This window comes from Thermobia domestica, chromosome 11 (assembly GCF_964235325.1).
Source record: "Thermobia domestica chromosome 11, izTheDome1.hap1.1, whole genome shotgun sequence".
NCBI classification, from domain to species: Eukaryota; Metazoa; Arthropoda; class Insecta; order Zygentoma; family Lepismatidae; genus Thermobia; species Thermobia domestica.
The window spans coordinates 229,815,360-229,831,671 of NC_137464.1; the positions used below are offsets into that span (position 1 = coordinate 229,815,360).

A 16,312-nucleotide genomic window follows, 5' to 3' on the forward strand; every position below is an offset into this window, starting at 1 on the left:
GTAAACCTACCCTAGTCTGATCAAGACTTTATTTAGGAACTATTATGTATCCTATCCAAATATCCAGGTTTCAGAATCCTGAGGTACTTTCACAAGAATTTTTATAAAGGTAGTTGTTGAGTACTTCACATTATGTGCCCGTAGCCAAACTCCCTCTTTGAAAATTGATGCGTGACTACCTTAGGATTCTGAAACATTATTTTTGGATAGTGACACGGTAGTTTGTAAGTGAAGTCTTGATCCGACTACGTTATGTCCCATTGCTTTGGAGCTATGGATCTTTAAAGTTCATTTTTTCATGTTTTAGGCAGCCTATAACTCCGAAAGGAATCATTTGTGCACCCAGGTTTGCCTATACTTTTTGTCTTATGTTGGTGTCAGGAATCATCCTCTTAAACGTTGTCGGTGTTGTTTTGAAACACCCTGCATATATAAATGAAAGTACTATATTTGTGACTTAATAACTCTTGAATCACACGACCGATCTCGATAAAATTTTCAACATAGACGAGGTTCGAGCATTGGATGTTTTTTTATCATTTCACTTTGACGGTGCAATTAGGGGAAGAGAGATATATAAAAAAAGATCGACTATGACCGATATTAGTGCCGAATCCATTGTTTTCGGGGTCACTGAGGTGAACAGTGACACTTCCGATGCTGTTTAAATCCAAATTCAGCCCTGTAACTTAGGGAAGGGGGATATATAAAAATGATCGATATTAGTGCCGAATCCATAGTTTTTGGGGTCGCTGAGATGCCATCTGACTTGTTCAGTTGTCTTTATTTCAAGCCTAATCATTAAAATATGCTATATACGGTTGCAAGAGATGATTTAAAAAAAGAAAAAAAAAAACGCGCCTGAAATAGTTTATTACGACAGGACAGTATTGCCAGTTTTACAAGTAAAATCGATTGGTAACACTGCTGTTTACATTTTAGTTACAAAACTCATTCATTCACTAGTCGAGATGTATTCTCTTCTCACCTAAAAAATTTCGCGATTTTTGTTTAATTTGATTTGTTTATTTGATCAACAAAATCTGTATAGTTTCATTTCGGTGTGTGAAATAAAGTCCTTAATAACATTTGATTGTCATTCAAGATCAATAAATTTTAAATTTCCAACCATTTTGAAAACTTTAGGTGATACGGCATACGATGTTTCTTTTACTTCACATCTACTTCGTGCGAGTGTTCGTAATTTGAGGGAAATTTCCTTAATCTAGGGAAATTTCGAAGGAAAATTTACCAAAAAGGGAAAAAGGATTTTCTTTCTCGATAAAAGTGAAAATCCAGGTAAATTCTCACGCTGACTGATTGACCATTATAAAAGCTTAAATTTTGCTTTGTTCTTCAGAAATAAATCAGCGGGTGTGTGTATATATTCAAAGTAGCATAATTTGCACTCACTGTTGACTGGGCGTATTTATGTTTTTTTGTTAAAAAAAAGAAAAAAGAAAAAGAAAGAAAAAATAATAGAACAAAACAAATGTAGTTGGGACTTTCTTTAATATACTGTAGCTAAATTAATCTTATGACAACTTCTGTTATAAGAATTGGACTCTCTTAACTAACTAGGGAAAATTTGGTAGGAAAAGGGAAAATTATGTCAGTCGAGGGAAATTTTCTTAAGGAAACCTACGAACGCTAACCTCGTCTTTACCTCCATAAAATGGATTGTGGTTTTGTGTCACTCTTGTCTACGGCTGCCTCTGGTTAACTGAAAACAAAGTTGAAACTACCATATATTATGCTGTTTGCCATCTGTCTAATACTTAACATTCTTGTACTGGAATCAGTGACGCCAAACTGAAACGTTATAAAATCTCATCTCGAAAGACAGAAATTCCAATTTTGCTCTTGGATTTCCCACGCTATACTAATAAAAACTTTTCTGAACTTAGAAAACATGAACAGTAAAATTAGTGTATATCAGTAATTTTCCTCAATATATGAGTGAATGGCTCCAAAAATTCCGACCGTCTACGTTTATCAAACAGCTTATGAACACATATTTTTCTCAATTGAAAGGGACAGCCAATTGGAAGTGCTGATGAAAGTAAGCACTATTGTGAGTTTAGTATTTCCATCACGGTTTTGTGCCGTGATCTACCACTGAACATAATAAAAACTAGATAAACTTCATTCTTCTGTCGTTTCGGTGTGGTGCACATCGGTACACGTGGACATCCGCACAGTACGATTTTCGTGCACATGCAGGGGCGTAAATAAGGGCCCAGCAGACCCCGCATTGTGAGGGGCCCCAAGCTATCACGGGGCCCCAAATTGGGAAGTGAAACGTAGAGAAGGGGCCCCACTCCACGCTGTCTGCGGGAGGGCCCCCAAGCGTTCAGTTACGCCACTGCACATGGGCATGGTATTTTTTATCTTTATTTATTATCGTGATAATCCGCACACTCCCTGAGGAGAGGTGCGCAGAGGGGTGGTGGAAACCTGTTTACATAGAAAAGGGAACTGACTATAAGAAACTGGCTACAAACTTATAAAATATGAAAATAAAACAAAACCAGTACAACATTACGCACATTCATGCAAAATTTAATAACTACATACAATTGGCTACAAACTTATGAAATATTAAAATTAAACCACATCCTTTATTCCATTTCGAGAAATCATTGTCAAAAATTCCACACTGTGGGATTTTCCCCACGGGTTGGCATCAGTTACTGTAATTACTTCGAATGATTCAAACAAAAATCCGTAAGTTCCATTTATACACAATTTTTTATCATTGTTTTCAATACAGATATTGAAGGGAATAAATATTTGTTCGAATTGTCTACTTGGAATTAATGAGAATCCGCCAAGGATGTTATAAAATAGGGGATCTGGCCATATGTATCTTCATCCTATTAACTCAATGAAGCCAAAACCAAGTGTGATGGCTTCTTTCATGAAGTAAATACATTTTTTTTAAGTACTTACCTTGTACTTACTTCAGTGGTGAGTTTTCCGGGTGTGCCAATGTCAATCACATACAAGTTCCTCGCGGGATAATGCCCCTTGGAGACGAAGCCCTTGAGGCAATACGTCTTTTTGGCCAGTTCCAATAATGCACAGTCATTCTCATGAAAACCTGCCCATCCTTCTGTCTAAATGGCTGTGATCTTATAACCATACAAAGTATAACTTAACTATTTCAATGTGAGTTTCTGCTCCTCATCTAGTTTCATGGGTTTTTTTGGGGTTCTCCAATTTCTACTACATTCTCATTCCACCAAATTATTTCCATTCACTCTCATTGACCATACGTTTCCTTTAGCCTAAAGAAAATAATTGTGGAACGTAAACCTACAAATTTCAATTAAATCCATGTTTCATATACTTCAATTTATGGATAAGAGTGCAGCGAAGTTTAGAGAGAGACCCCTTTTCTTTATTTAATAAGACTGTGCTTCCGTTCATCATTCTTCATTTGCTCTATTTTAGATTCCGCAGTTTTATTATACTTGAAATTAAAACTTTTGTTTTTAATCTGTTATGCCACTCTTCTCAATTGTTTTTGTTTCAGTTCTTTTCCGAAAAAAAAAAAAAAAAACGTTAGTCACAACTGTTATTTTACGTACAAGGGCGCCCATCAGGGGGGGCAAGGTGGGGCGCTTGGCCTCCCCCTTAGAGGAAATTGTGCTTCGAAAGAAACCCAATAGATATTTTAAAATAGTTACCGCAAAATTTGAGACTACATTTGAAATGTCGCATATACTTGCCCCCTCTTGGAAACCACAACATGGGCACCCTTGTTTACGTGGAACATAATTTATCTAGGTAGCTTGCATTTCACTAACAGAAATATTGGCAAATCATTTACAACTCGCGGTATTGCTATATATACACACATAAAACTTTTCGATGCTTTTGAGGAGTAAATTCCCATGTAAATACGTACTCATAACAACTAAATCAACATTATTTAAATCTTACACTTCGATTCAGAATACTGCACTTCTCTCAAAAGAAGTCCCCACTAACACCATACACTTTGGGACAAAATTTTTGAGCTATAAGGGCGTAAGGTTGGTTTGATCCTACCATCACTTTTCCTTTCACACTTAGTTTGTTCCACACGTGAATAGTGAAAGATTTTTGTAGTTTCTCCATTGTATCTTTGCTTTTGTTTTCATCAAAATATAGCTCCCATTCGGTGTAATAAATGGGATAGAAAAGCTCGGGGGGATACACTATAAATCCATCGCAGTTCTGCTGTGTCATATTCTTCACGTCTTTAGTATGACATATCGATTCCAAAACTCGAGTTATAACATCAGGACCATTGTGTCTCCAGAGCTGACCATTAAAATTCTTAACGAGATCTTCTAAACACGCAAGGCCCACAGGATGGCCATATTCAAAGTTCATAACACCATTAGCCAGGTCGGACGAACTCTCAGCTCCGACATAATTTTTAAGTTCTTCCAAAGATTTGAGGACCACAACATCAAGATCAAGATAAGTGCCACCGAACTTCCATAGGGTCAAATATCGCAAAACATCACTCGTATGAACGACTAACCACTTACTTGTGTTAAGCACGCCACTGTTGTACCATTTCTCAAGTGGTGTTCCCGCAAAGTATTCCACTAAATCAATTGTCTTAATATGTATATTGGGATAAGATATTAATTTAGCCATTACGTGATGGGAAAAATTAAGGCTGGAAGATGCCATTAGTAAATATATATCAGTGTTTGGATTCATTTTGGCGGCTGATTCCACTGCACAAGCTTGTCTCACATTCACAACACTTTTACCGGAAGTTTCGTGGAAAAATATACTATTGGGCTTAGGCGCCGAAGGACTACTTAAATTGAAAGCTTCGAAATAATTTTCTTGAATTTGAATTTTTAAATGTCTTTCACCTTTGAAGTAGAAGGATGTTATAAATAAAAATGTTAAGATGGTAGTTGTCACAAACACTAGAATATGTTTTAGCTTCATTTAAAAAGAGAGATCACGAGGGACTGATGTGAACACTGTCAAAAAGTATCTTGAATACCAAGTCTAAAACGAATTGAAGCTATCCTTGAATACAGAATATGATAAGATAGTAGTAAATGAGTGTTGAAGTAAAGCCTCAAGCAATCTGAAATAATGCCGAAATTCAGAAGCTTTTTGTTTATAGAAGAGATAAACCAAAAAATGGTAGCTTGTAAATCTAAATTTGTTTTTAAAAGATTAATGATATATCTACTCTCCAGGACGTTTGCACGCATAGACGAACTAAATCCTTCAGTGCACCGGCAGTGTTGGGCGTTAATGAATTAAAATCAATTGCAATTAATCAATCAGTTGAAAGTACTTGTTCTGAAAATTAATTGCAATTGATTTTAAATGCAAATAAATTTCATTTTGCCCTTAGCAATTAACATCAATTGCATTGAATTGAGTCATAAAATTTGTAATTAAAGTCAATTGTTAATTGGTCACCAGGGAATTAAAACATTTAATTATGAATTCTTAATCACAAAAATGCAATTGAAACATTTAATTATAAATTGTAAGGGAGCAATTGAAACTTATAATTTTAATTACAATTTGAAGCCAGCAATTAAAAGCGAAGATAAGAAGAAATATACATTGTTCACTTCTCGTTACTTTATCCCATCCTCTATTTGAAATAAGGTACTTGGAAATGCTAGGCAACAACCTTCCTATCACCTCCTCGGGGAAGAAGCCGGAAAAGGAAAATAGTTTTTGATATTATGTTTGTGGTTCTATCCTCCTCAGGAGACCTCTAAATGCCTATAATGCACGTAATTTGCTTACAAAACATCAACTGCTAAAACAACAGCCGAGTAAACAGCGACTGCCGACCAATCAGCGATCAACAAAATTGAGGCTATGAATATGAAAAGTCTTAAAATTAGAGGGTTATTTAATTTCGCAGCTGAGTTCTCTCGAATAGTTGGAATGTTCCCTGCCACACGACTTGCGGTGCAAGTAATAATTTTATAAATGTTCAACCATTATTGAATATTGTTTGTTGAAATTAGTCAATTGTTTATTGCTCCTATTATGGAAGTCAGACACCAATATTGAACATCAGCAAGCGAATTTTATTTCACAGTGTGGAACTACGATATACTACTAAACTATGCAAATGCAATACTCACCAGTTAGTGAACTCTGCGTAGAAATCTCATTCTCATTAGTGTCCGTAATCGGTATCGAGTAATAATTGTTTTGTGTACTCGATATGTAGAATTAAACTCCTCTGCAAGTATACATCTAAGCTATCAGTGTCAGTGTTTCTTCCAGACCGGTTTTTGGGGGCACATTTCGGCTACATCTGGCAACATTATGTGGTTCCTAGTGTACTTCAATCGTTGCTTCCTAGTTTAAAAATATATGCATGAACAAAGCTTTATTTTGGTACAACCATTATTTGTGTATCGTTTCAGGTTCAAAAGTTCTACTATCCCAAAAAACCGGGTTGCATTTTATATTGGACACACTGTAGTATATGTTTAACTGTGCGTCTATGCATATTTTCATCGAACTCGAGCCATACGTATATCGTCACATTATCACAATGTATTGTGTTGCTCCTGCTCTGCTCCACGAAAGTACGGAACGGTTGCGATCGAGGGTTTTCCCCGCCTATGGATTTTTGTGTTCTCTCAAACAAAAATCTATTGACCATAGTCTCGCTCCACATTTCGTGTGACACCAGAAAAAGTTCCCTTGTGAATAGAAGCCGTTTTCTGGATTTTTTAATAACGTAAAATCACCTCTCACGCACACTTTCTTCACACCATGAATAAGGAATGGAATAGATTAGAAATTGTAATCAGTTGAATACTTAAATTGGTTTTCATTTAGCGTAGGGTATATGGAAACTACTGATAATCCTATCTTCTGAGTCTTATAATCTATTTGCCTCATTTGCCTATTTTCTGAAACATTTAATTATTTACCTAATAGTTTGGAAGTTGGTGGTACTTAAGTATATTTGAAGTATCAAAGGGTGATTGGACCATGTCCTAATACCCATTGGAGTTAGATTAAGACCGTATAAAGTAAATAGATTCATCGTGGTACCAGGTAACTAATTTTTCACAAAGTTTTAAGACGCAACTCACACAAAACTAAATTTCTCTAAGTTAAATGTATTTTCTTTAAGGGAAACATATGCCTTTGAAATGTTTTCCACAATTAATTTTATCGAAATGCAGAAATATTTTTCGAAATTATCTAGTATTATATGGTAGGAAGTTAGTATTTTTTATCTAATAACTAATTAGTTTTTTTAAAATCTTTTTTTAAGTTATCCTTAGTGTTTAGCACATATATCTTGAATTGAACTCTGGAAAAATTTGTATCACTTTAAAAGCATTGGTCAGAATTCTAAGAATTTATTGACGAATACTTCAGTTTCGTATGCTGATCTGAAATATCATCTACCTACTAAATGGATAACTAAGTTTAGTGGTCCTGGTCAGCCACATTTGAAATAGAACTGAGAAACAAAAACTACAGTGCTTCGCATTGTTTGCGTGTTACTTGCCACGGTGTTACTTGCCACTATTGGAATTTCGTGTTACTTGCCACGGTTACCTTATCGCATATTTATCTGTCTATGACAGCGTGTCCGTTGCCACGGACCTGCATCTAGATTTGACCTTGAGGGGGTGGGAGTAATTTCCCAAGCAATTTTCAAAGCAAGACAATCATCTGAAACACAAGAAACAAAGCAAATTTCTGATTTAAGAAATAGGAACCTTTTTACACTTATGCGTGTTACAAAACTCACAAAACTCGCACGAAATACAAGAAACAAGATTCTGATGAAAGGAGTATTCTTGCAAATCTACACAAACAATTGAAATTCGTCAGTAATTCGAGCGCTCATACTTCTAGGTGGTTCCAATAGGAACCTTGTCACTTGCGCGTCGCACGTCATAATGATTATGATTAATTTACAAAATCCAACAGCATATCCCTTTTCTTCTTAATCAACTATTCCAACTTTTGTACGTAACTCAAACTTCTGATACATTTTTTTTTTTAAATCACAGCCTCTTCTCAGATTCTCGAGAATTCGTTGCATTCTCTCGTCAAGCTTTATAGAAGATACTTTACTTCTCTTTTGCGGTATACCTTGCACTTGCTGTCTCATAAAGGCATGGAAACTAAATGTAGCGTCTTTCTTCAGCACTTTTATCAAAGATAAACACAAACTTCGGACTAGCTGTACCACCTGAAGAAAGGCTAATAGTGACATTAAGGTAAGCATGTACTATGTGTGTATTAGAATGATTTACCTGTAATATTAACCTGTTAATAATAATTAGACGCCTAATGACATTGGTCCATTTAGTTGTACTGTGATATCAGATCCAAAATCTAATAGGTTTCGGTGGTAAAGCGTTCACTTCTGGTGCATAGGATCCCTGGTTCGATCACAGCTCGCGCTAAGTGGGGTTTGTAGTGGACAAAAACCGTGTTGGTGGGTTTTCCCATTTCCTCCTATTTTCTTTATCTTGCCATTTCATTCATTCTCATCATCGCTGTCTCCTTTAGCCTACCCGGCATAACCGTGGAACAAAACTCCAAGGTTTCATTTCATTTTCATTTCAAAATGTAATAGACTCCTGTCTAATACCTGTGTTATTCTTTTTTTTTTTTCGCTGGGAAGTTCATTCCAGTTTCTTACAATAGCGAAACACACTTCCTCCTGCAATTTCTTCTTTCAATTTATATCTGAATATTCTTGCTAACTTTATATATATATATATATATATATATATATATATATATATATAACGCTGGGTGTTTATCTATTTCATCAATTTTTCATTGTCTTTATCACTACTTAAAGACATACATGTATTAGCTTCCATTGCGAACACTTTTTTCATATTCTACACACGGATCGAACTGTTATGTGAAAAAACTTGTAGAAAACATCTATTTTTTATCTCTCTCTGCTTGAACTACCTCGGCAACTTTTCTGTCGCCGTCGCTGCAGTGAGCGGACTCCCATAAGACTCAATGCATTTTTAGATGTTGTCCAACTGTTCCGTCGCCAAGCTGTTGCCTTAGGTCTACCGCTCACTGGCAACATTTTGTCGGGCAACTATCTTGTTGCTCTGGCTAAATGCATTGAGTCTTATGGGAGTCCGCTCACTCAGGCGACGGCGTCAGAATACTTGTCGAGGTGTCGCTAAGCAGGGCGACAGTAGGGCAACAGTTTGGCGACGGAACAGTTGCGGAACATCTAAAAGTGCATTGAATCTTATGGGAGTCCGCTCACTGAGGCGACGGGAACAGAAACGTTGCCGAGATATCTCCAAGTAGAAAGGTAAAAAATAAATGTTTTCTACAAGTTTTTTCACATAACAGTTCGTTCCGTGTGTAGCGCGTGAAAAGAAGTGTTCGCAATGAAAACTAATACATTCTTTGATTAGTGACTAGCATGTCTTTAGTGATAAAAACTATGAAAAATTAATTGAGGAAATAGAGAAACGCCCAGCATTAAAGAAGAAATATATATAAAGAAGAAATTGTGGAAGAAAGTGTGTTTCGCTGTTATAAGAAACTAGAATGAGTTTTCCAGCCAACACAGGTAAACTACTTCCACACCCTCAAGATGAAATCTAGATGCAGGTGCGTGGCAACGGACACGCTGTCATAGATAGATAAATATGCGATAAGGTAACCGTGGCAAGTAACACGAAATTCCAATAGTGGCAAGTAACACCGTGGCAAGTAACACGCAACGTTCGCATTTTAACTGTTGCTGAAGATTGCGTTTATTATATGGACTGTTCAGAGCACAAGGCAATCAAGCCATACATAATTTATATTGTAAGCTTACATGGAAATTTTAAGTTTGTACGGTATGCTTAATTATGGAAAATTTTACATTATTATTATTATTATTATTATTATTATTATTATTATTATTATTATTATTATTATTATTATTATTTTACGTTGGCCTATTTTACCTTGATTTTCGAGACTTTCAAATTTCATCCTATTTTCCACTGAAAAGTACCGGAAAAAATTCAACAAGGAAATAATTATATATGATAATTAAATTAAAATTCATCGTAATTTGACCCATGACAGAACTTACCATTTTATATCGTAAAGGTCAGATCCACCGTTATTGTAATAGAGCGGTGCTTGAGCGATTGATCGTAGAAATTCAAACTCCGATTAGTGACAATTTCACAGTCTTGTTTTATTACAAGTGTAAACTCTTTAAAGTGATTGGAGAAGAGGCCGTGGATCGTGTGACAGAGTTGATGACGATGGGGTTCGGTGGGTCAGTATGAATCATGGTGGGTGGTGGGTCAGAGTGGGTCATGATGGCTCAAAGTGGATTAAGTGGGTCGTGGTTCAGGATGAGTGGTGGGTCAGTATCGTGGGTTAAGTTTTCTTTGATCCTCGCCATCTCTGCAGCGCGTGCATCGCTGTGGTAGTGATGATGATAGTGCTAGTGATTAAATGTTATTTTAGTGTTTAGTGGTGCTATTTTAACATTTATATGTCAGTGTTCAGTGTTTCTAGTTAGAGCTCGTAATAAGAAAACTGAAGGCTATTATAATTTGCTAAGCGTATCTCCACAAGAACAATTCCTTTAAAACAATCTGCTGAGAGTCAGAGGAACGTATCTCAGCTATCAGTGTGTGTAGTGTGTAGCACGAAACTGAATTACTATTTTGGTAAGCTATCCTGTCATTTGAGTAGTATTCTAACCCATTTTGTAAAGTCTTGATTACTATTCAATAATATTTTTACCATATTATTTTTTTAAATGTTTCTTTAGAAATCACTTATTTTCCTCTCTTCTGTAAACCTATGAAAATGGAGTTATGTTCCTCTGGTTCTAATGCGACGAACTGAAAATCTGACTTTGTTCAAGAAATTTTATTTCGAAAGGTACTTAGATAAGAATCATATCTAATTACATACATAGTTTTCAATAAGATAAAGATTATAATACCATTTACAACAATCTGATAGCCTATTTAAATGTCATATGTATATAAAACTATAAGAATTCACTCACTGACATAAAATAATGGGTACTTCCGGTTGACGTGGAAAGTTGAAATTTGGCATGATTATAGCTGTTTGGGAGTAACTCACAGGAAAATTACCAAAAGAGAACATTTTTAATTTTTAGAGACTGTAAAGGGGGAATGAAGAAATTCACGATGTTATTTAAATGAGCTTTTTTTTTTTTGGACATATCTCTTATTTTTAGGTACAAAAAAATGTATTCGGTGTGCTTACGTCAACGTTACCTAAATAAATCACCAAAAGTAAAAATTTCCAACAGGAGATTTTTTGCTGGGGGGGAGAACTGAAAAATCTTTCCAATGGGAATCTTCTACACCCCAAAATGTATAGGCACTTCCGGCGGGATCAGAATGATGAAATTTGACATGATTGTAGCCTTCCAGGACTGACCTACAGGAAAATTTCCTAAAGTGAATTGCTTTTAGTTTTTAAGGGGTCTAAAGGGATGAAGAAATTCCCATGTTATTTAAATGGACGTTTTCTTGGGATACAAAATCTTATGTTTTAGTTAGTTGAAATAGGAAAAGAAACTTGAAATTTGGTAGAATTTTTGGTTTAAAACGTGAGAGGGTCTGGGAGCGGACTCCCAGCTAGCCAAGGGCTAGTCTGATATATAAAACCATTCGAGAGATATGGAAAAACCATACAGAATTCGATTTATTACTTAAAATGACATATCTGTGGAAACTTTTAAAAACAATTTTTGATTTTCTTTATTTCTATAATGTTACAACAACATATCTTGGCAAGTGTAATTTTAAGGAGTGATGTTGCAAACTTAATAATAAATTTTACTACTCTCCAAAATAATTTGAGATATCAAATTGATGTAAACATTTTGATCGTTACACCTATTGAAAAATCATCTATGAAGTTAGATGAGTTACTTATTTAATCTCAGTTTTTGGATCAAAAGATTCAATATATTTCAATCAAAAATTTTCTTGTAGGCTTTACATCTGGGGAACTAAGCCTACATATAGTGTAGCCAAACCCCAAATATCAATTAATTCAATATGATGTGCTTATTCCATAGAAAATACGAAAACTTGATTTATGGGCCGTTCAAAAAATTTTGTGGCCTCTGATCCGAAAAGTAATTATTGGTCAAGATCGCAATATTTTGATCCATTTTTTTTTTGTTTTTTTCCTAATCCTTTTTCGAAATAAATGCTTTTGAAAAAAAAAAAGTCAAATTTTTAATCCTTTGTAACTTTGTCCCTGTTCATTTGAAATCCGTTATATCCTTATCATAGTATTAGATACTAAAGCACTTTTGATGTGCTTTCCATCCGTCCGTCTTACTTGTGTTATTACTGCTGAAAGGACCACTAAAATTTGGATGTGTGTGATGCTGTGGTGTCCTTAATTTGCAACACTAAGTAATGGATCTAACATTGTGGATTTTCTTTGTAACTTGTAGATTTGAAATTTGTCGTAATGTAATTTGAAAAATGTAATTTTATGTTGGATTGGCAACGCTGTTAACCTTGTGGTATCACAAAGTATGTCAAACGATGTTTTCCAGCGTTTTTTGTTCATTAGTTTAAGTTATAAGGACGTATCAAGATAACTGGTTGACACTGTATATATATATTCAGGTTTGAAGAATTCTTCAAATTCACTGGTTGGAATTTTAAATTTCCATCCGTATAACTCTCACTACTGTACGTGGGCACGAACATAGATAGCTTTTGTGCTTAGCACTGACAAATGAGATAAAGCTCGATTTGCAGGTTGAAAAAAAAAAAAAAAAGAAAAAAAAGAAAGAAAGAAAGGAAAGGTGTCATCTTACTATCTTACTTTCTACGTAAGTCCAGTATCGATTTTTTGTAACCATATGTTGTTCCCACACTGCTGCAGAGTTATCGTATATATTGATTTACACTACGGTTAATTGAAATAAACGAAAAAATTAATTAATCACCATGCATTGATCATGACCTTTATTACTATTTTTGTTACTCTCATGCTGACATTTCATCTGATCTGTTAATTTCTCCGTAAATTTTGTATTTCGTGGCCGCCACCTGCGTCATGTTCTAATGCTATACACACTTTGATTAATTGTCCCCTTAAACGTACTAGAACCCCTTGTAGACTCCACCCTGACGTTTCAGAGGACAAACTGCAAATCACTGAATTAGGTAAAAATTCGCTTAACTTCTGGTGCTTTTCATAGTGGTGGTGGTTCATATGAATGTGTCATTGTTGACGGACAAGTTTGCTCAAGAAACCTCGTGGACCCCCTTGCTTTGATGGATTCCTATGAATTTCGACAATTACCCGGTGCAGTACTGTATCAGGCAGGGGTAAAAGTGAGTTGGGATGCGGGGAACGTCGTTACCTCACTTCCAAAAAATATATATGGCGTCTCCCACTTCCTAAAAAATTACAATGGGCAAAGATAAGCATGGGGGACGGCGTGACGTCATGCATTCCCGTACCTTTTCAGATCCACTTTTACCCCTGTCTCAGGGATCGTTGCAGTCCCTCCCGCAAATGCAACCAGCAGCGTTAGTCCTTCTACGTCAACAAGTGCTCTAGATCAACAGAACAACATGGCTTCTGTTGACACTCCTGTTTCTGTGGACACGATCTCGAAAGTGCGGGAGAATACAATGGTACACGATAATGTTATCCCGGAACCGACCGTACCCCTCCCTTCTCTTCTGAAGAGTTCGCGTATTGATGCGATATTAAGTAAACAGGCAATAGGGCATAATATGAAAGTGTTTCAAACCCACTGTTTTATTAACTAACCTAAGACGTGTATGCTGCGGTAATGGAAGTGAATACAAATTTAGAGCGGATACAAATAAGAGCGGAGTTGCATTTGAACCAAATGTTGTGAAAAGGGGCAAAATTTTGGGCGCTCTGACATTTTATGGCGGTATAAATTTGTAAAATTCACGGAAGAAATGTGTTACTTGATTTCACAACTGGTTTGTGCAAGTAATGAAAATATATCGGGATCTTACCTCTTATATGTGTAAAAGGTAGAAAACGATATGGAAAGTGTATTCTTTACCACGTAGTATTCCATAAGAAAAATATGAAGTGAAGTGCTATGTGAAGGCTGTGTACAAAATTATCAATGAAGTGTCCCACACGGCACATGCAAGACATTTTTTTAATGCCATGTATACACTGACGGCTTTAAAAAATTATATATATATATACAGAGGTTGTTCAGCCTACGTTTGGCCGATTTCGTTCCTTCCCCCTTCCAGGCAGAATGGACTCACCCGACCTGGCTCGTGGCGTTCTGCAGTGTTGTGCAGTGGCTTCCTGGGAACGGAGTTGTTTTTCCGTGCGGACGACAATAACGCACAAAACAGGACCATTGTTGTGAGTGTTGTGTTAAGTTTGTTTCCAAGTATGTGGGTTTCCGTTCTGTGACCAAAATGCCGCCCAAACTAAGCCGGTTTTGGGAAGGCTATGTTGCGGCTCTTTATGACGCCCACTTTAGTGTTTCTGTCATTAGAAAACAGTGCAAGAAGAATGGTTGCAACATCAGTTTAAGTGAAATAAAAAATGTTATTAAAAAGTACAAGGGCAACGAAGCTCCACCATTTGGATCACTACGAAGTTGCCTAGGAAGCGGTAATGCACCAAGGCCACCTCCACCATGCAGAAGAAACTTTGCAAAATGGCAATGCAAGAAAATCCGCCTTCAAAAAGGTGTATGGCTAATCGTCTTGACGTGTCTTTGGGGACTATGAGCCGGACGTTACACCATCAACTCAAGCTGGAAAAAGTCATGAAAGCTCGCGACCATCTTCTCACGGATGCACACCAAAAGGAACGAAAGTGTAACGCCCGGAAGCTGTACAAACGGCATGTGGCAAAACAAAGGTGGATGTACGTCGTAACGCTCGATGAAGCATGGATTTACTGCGGCAAACCGAGAGCCATCATATACCGAGAGAAAGGCGCCAAGAACATCAGAAGGTGGGTCTGTGTCTGTAAAGAATTCTTCCCAAAAGGGTTCTTGGTCGTTACTGGCTACTGTTACAGAGGTAAACTGAAGATTCGTAGGGTGGCGAAGAACTTCAAAATAAATTCGCAGTATTTTCAGGAGCAGATCATGCGGCCGATCTACGAGCATGAGATTCCAACAGTGTACAGATTTGGATTGCTGAAGCTGGCTTTGGGAAAACGGCGTGTGACAACTGTGGAAGGACTTTGGAAAGCTGTGCAAAGGGAATGGGACAAGAGTCCCATCCCAGTTCTTCAGAGAAGCCTATTACAGTGGAAATTACGCTGTCGGAACCAAGGGAAACACATCGAGCACTTACGGACCTGGCGCCATGGATTCTTCTAAATTTTTAGGTAAGTCGAAATTGGCAAAATGTAGACTGAACAACCTCTGTAAACGCTAAAAGATACAATAAAGAGTAAATATATTTTCCACTATTTATATTAATGGTAAATAATTATTTAGCAAACAGCATCAATCACTACTGTAAAAGAATTTCCTACTGACATTAATCAATCAAGTGTGTATATGTATCCATAAGCGAGGAAGCGAGCCTACTCGAAATTAAAATCCTAAAGCCGTCTCTGCATGTAAAGTGTCTTTCCACTATCGTCGTGTACTCAATGTTGCTGACACGCCTGTTTCCTACGAGCAAAAGTGAGTGTATTGATAAGACTGTTCGTTCTTTAAGCGACATACCTTACAATGCATACTAAAGATAAGGTTTTCATATTTGGTTTACACAGAATCAGGTGGTATATTCAACCTTGTTGACCACCACAGTCGAATCCAGTACTTCTGGCTACGAAGCAACGTTGTAAACGTTCATTCCCGCCTTTTTTTTACTATTTTTTTTTTTTTTGGCACCGAGCCATTAGATCTATAAATTGAGATACAAGGGCTTGAAAATAAATGGGTTTAACAATTTTTCCCACTGTTTTTTCGTTGGGAAATTTTGGGCTTTTTTGAGCGTTTTAAATGGAATAAAGAAATAACAGCACGATTCGCATTTTCTTTCCCATTATAACACGAAAGAACACTTAATTACTGCGATCGACCGAAGTTCAATCACCAAGGACATAACCTATCCCTCGATAGAAAAGAGGAGTGCAAATCGATTGCCGCAATGAGTTTTCTAGTTCAAATGAGTTGTTTATAGAGCTAGCAGAATAATACTTGACGACAAAAAAATGCCTTAGTAATATTTTTGATACTTGTAGCAGTAACTGGTCTGAAAACGTAGTAATTAGACTTAATGGAACAAAATAT

The 16,312-nt window shown here is 36.4% G+C and overlaps 1 protein-coding gene and 1 pseudogene across 1 annotated transcript in view; one reads left to right on the forward strand and one right to left on the reverse strand.

Moving 5' to 3' along the window:
• LOC145664797 (globin-like) overlaps window positions 1–16,312 on the forward strand; it is a 303,771-nt gene that overhangs the window by 193,052 nt on the left and 94,407 nt on the right. The window lies entirely within an intron of this gene.
• On the reverse strand, window positions 3,539–5,002 carry LOC145664795 (alpha1,4-N-acetylgalactosaminyltransferase 1 pseudogene; annotated as a pseudogene).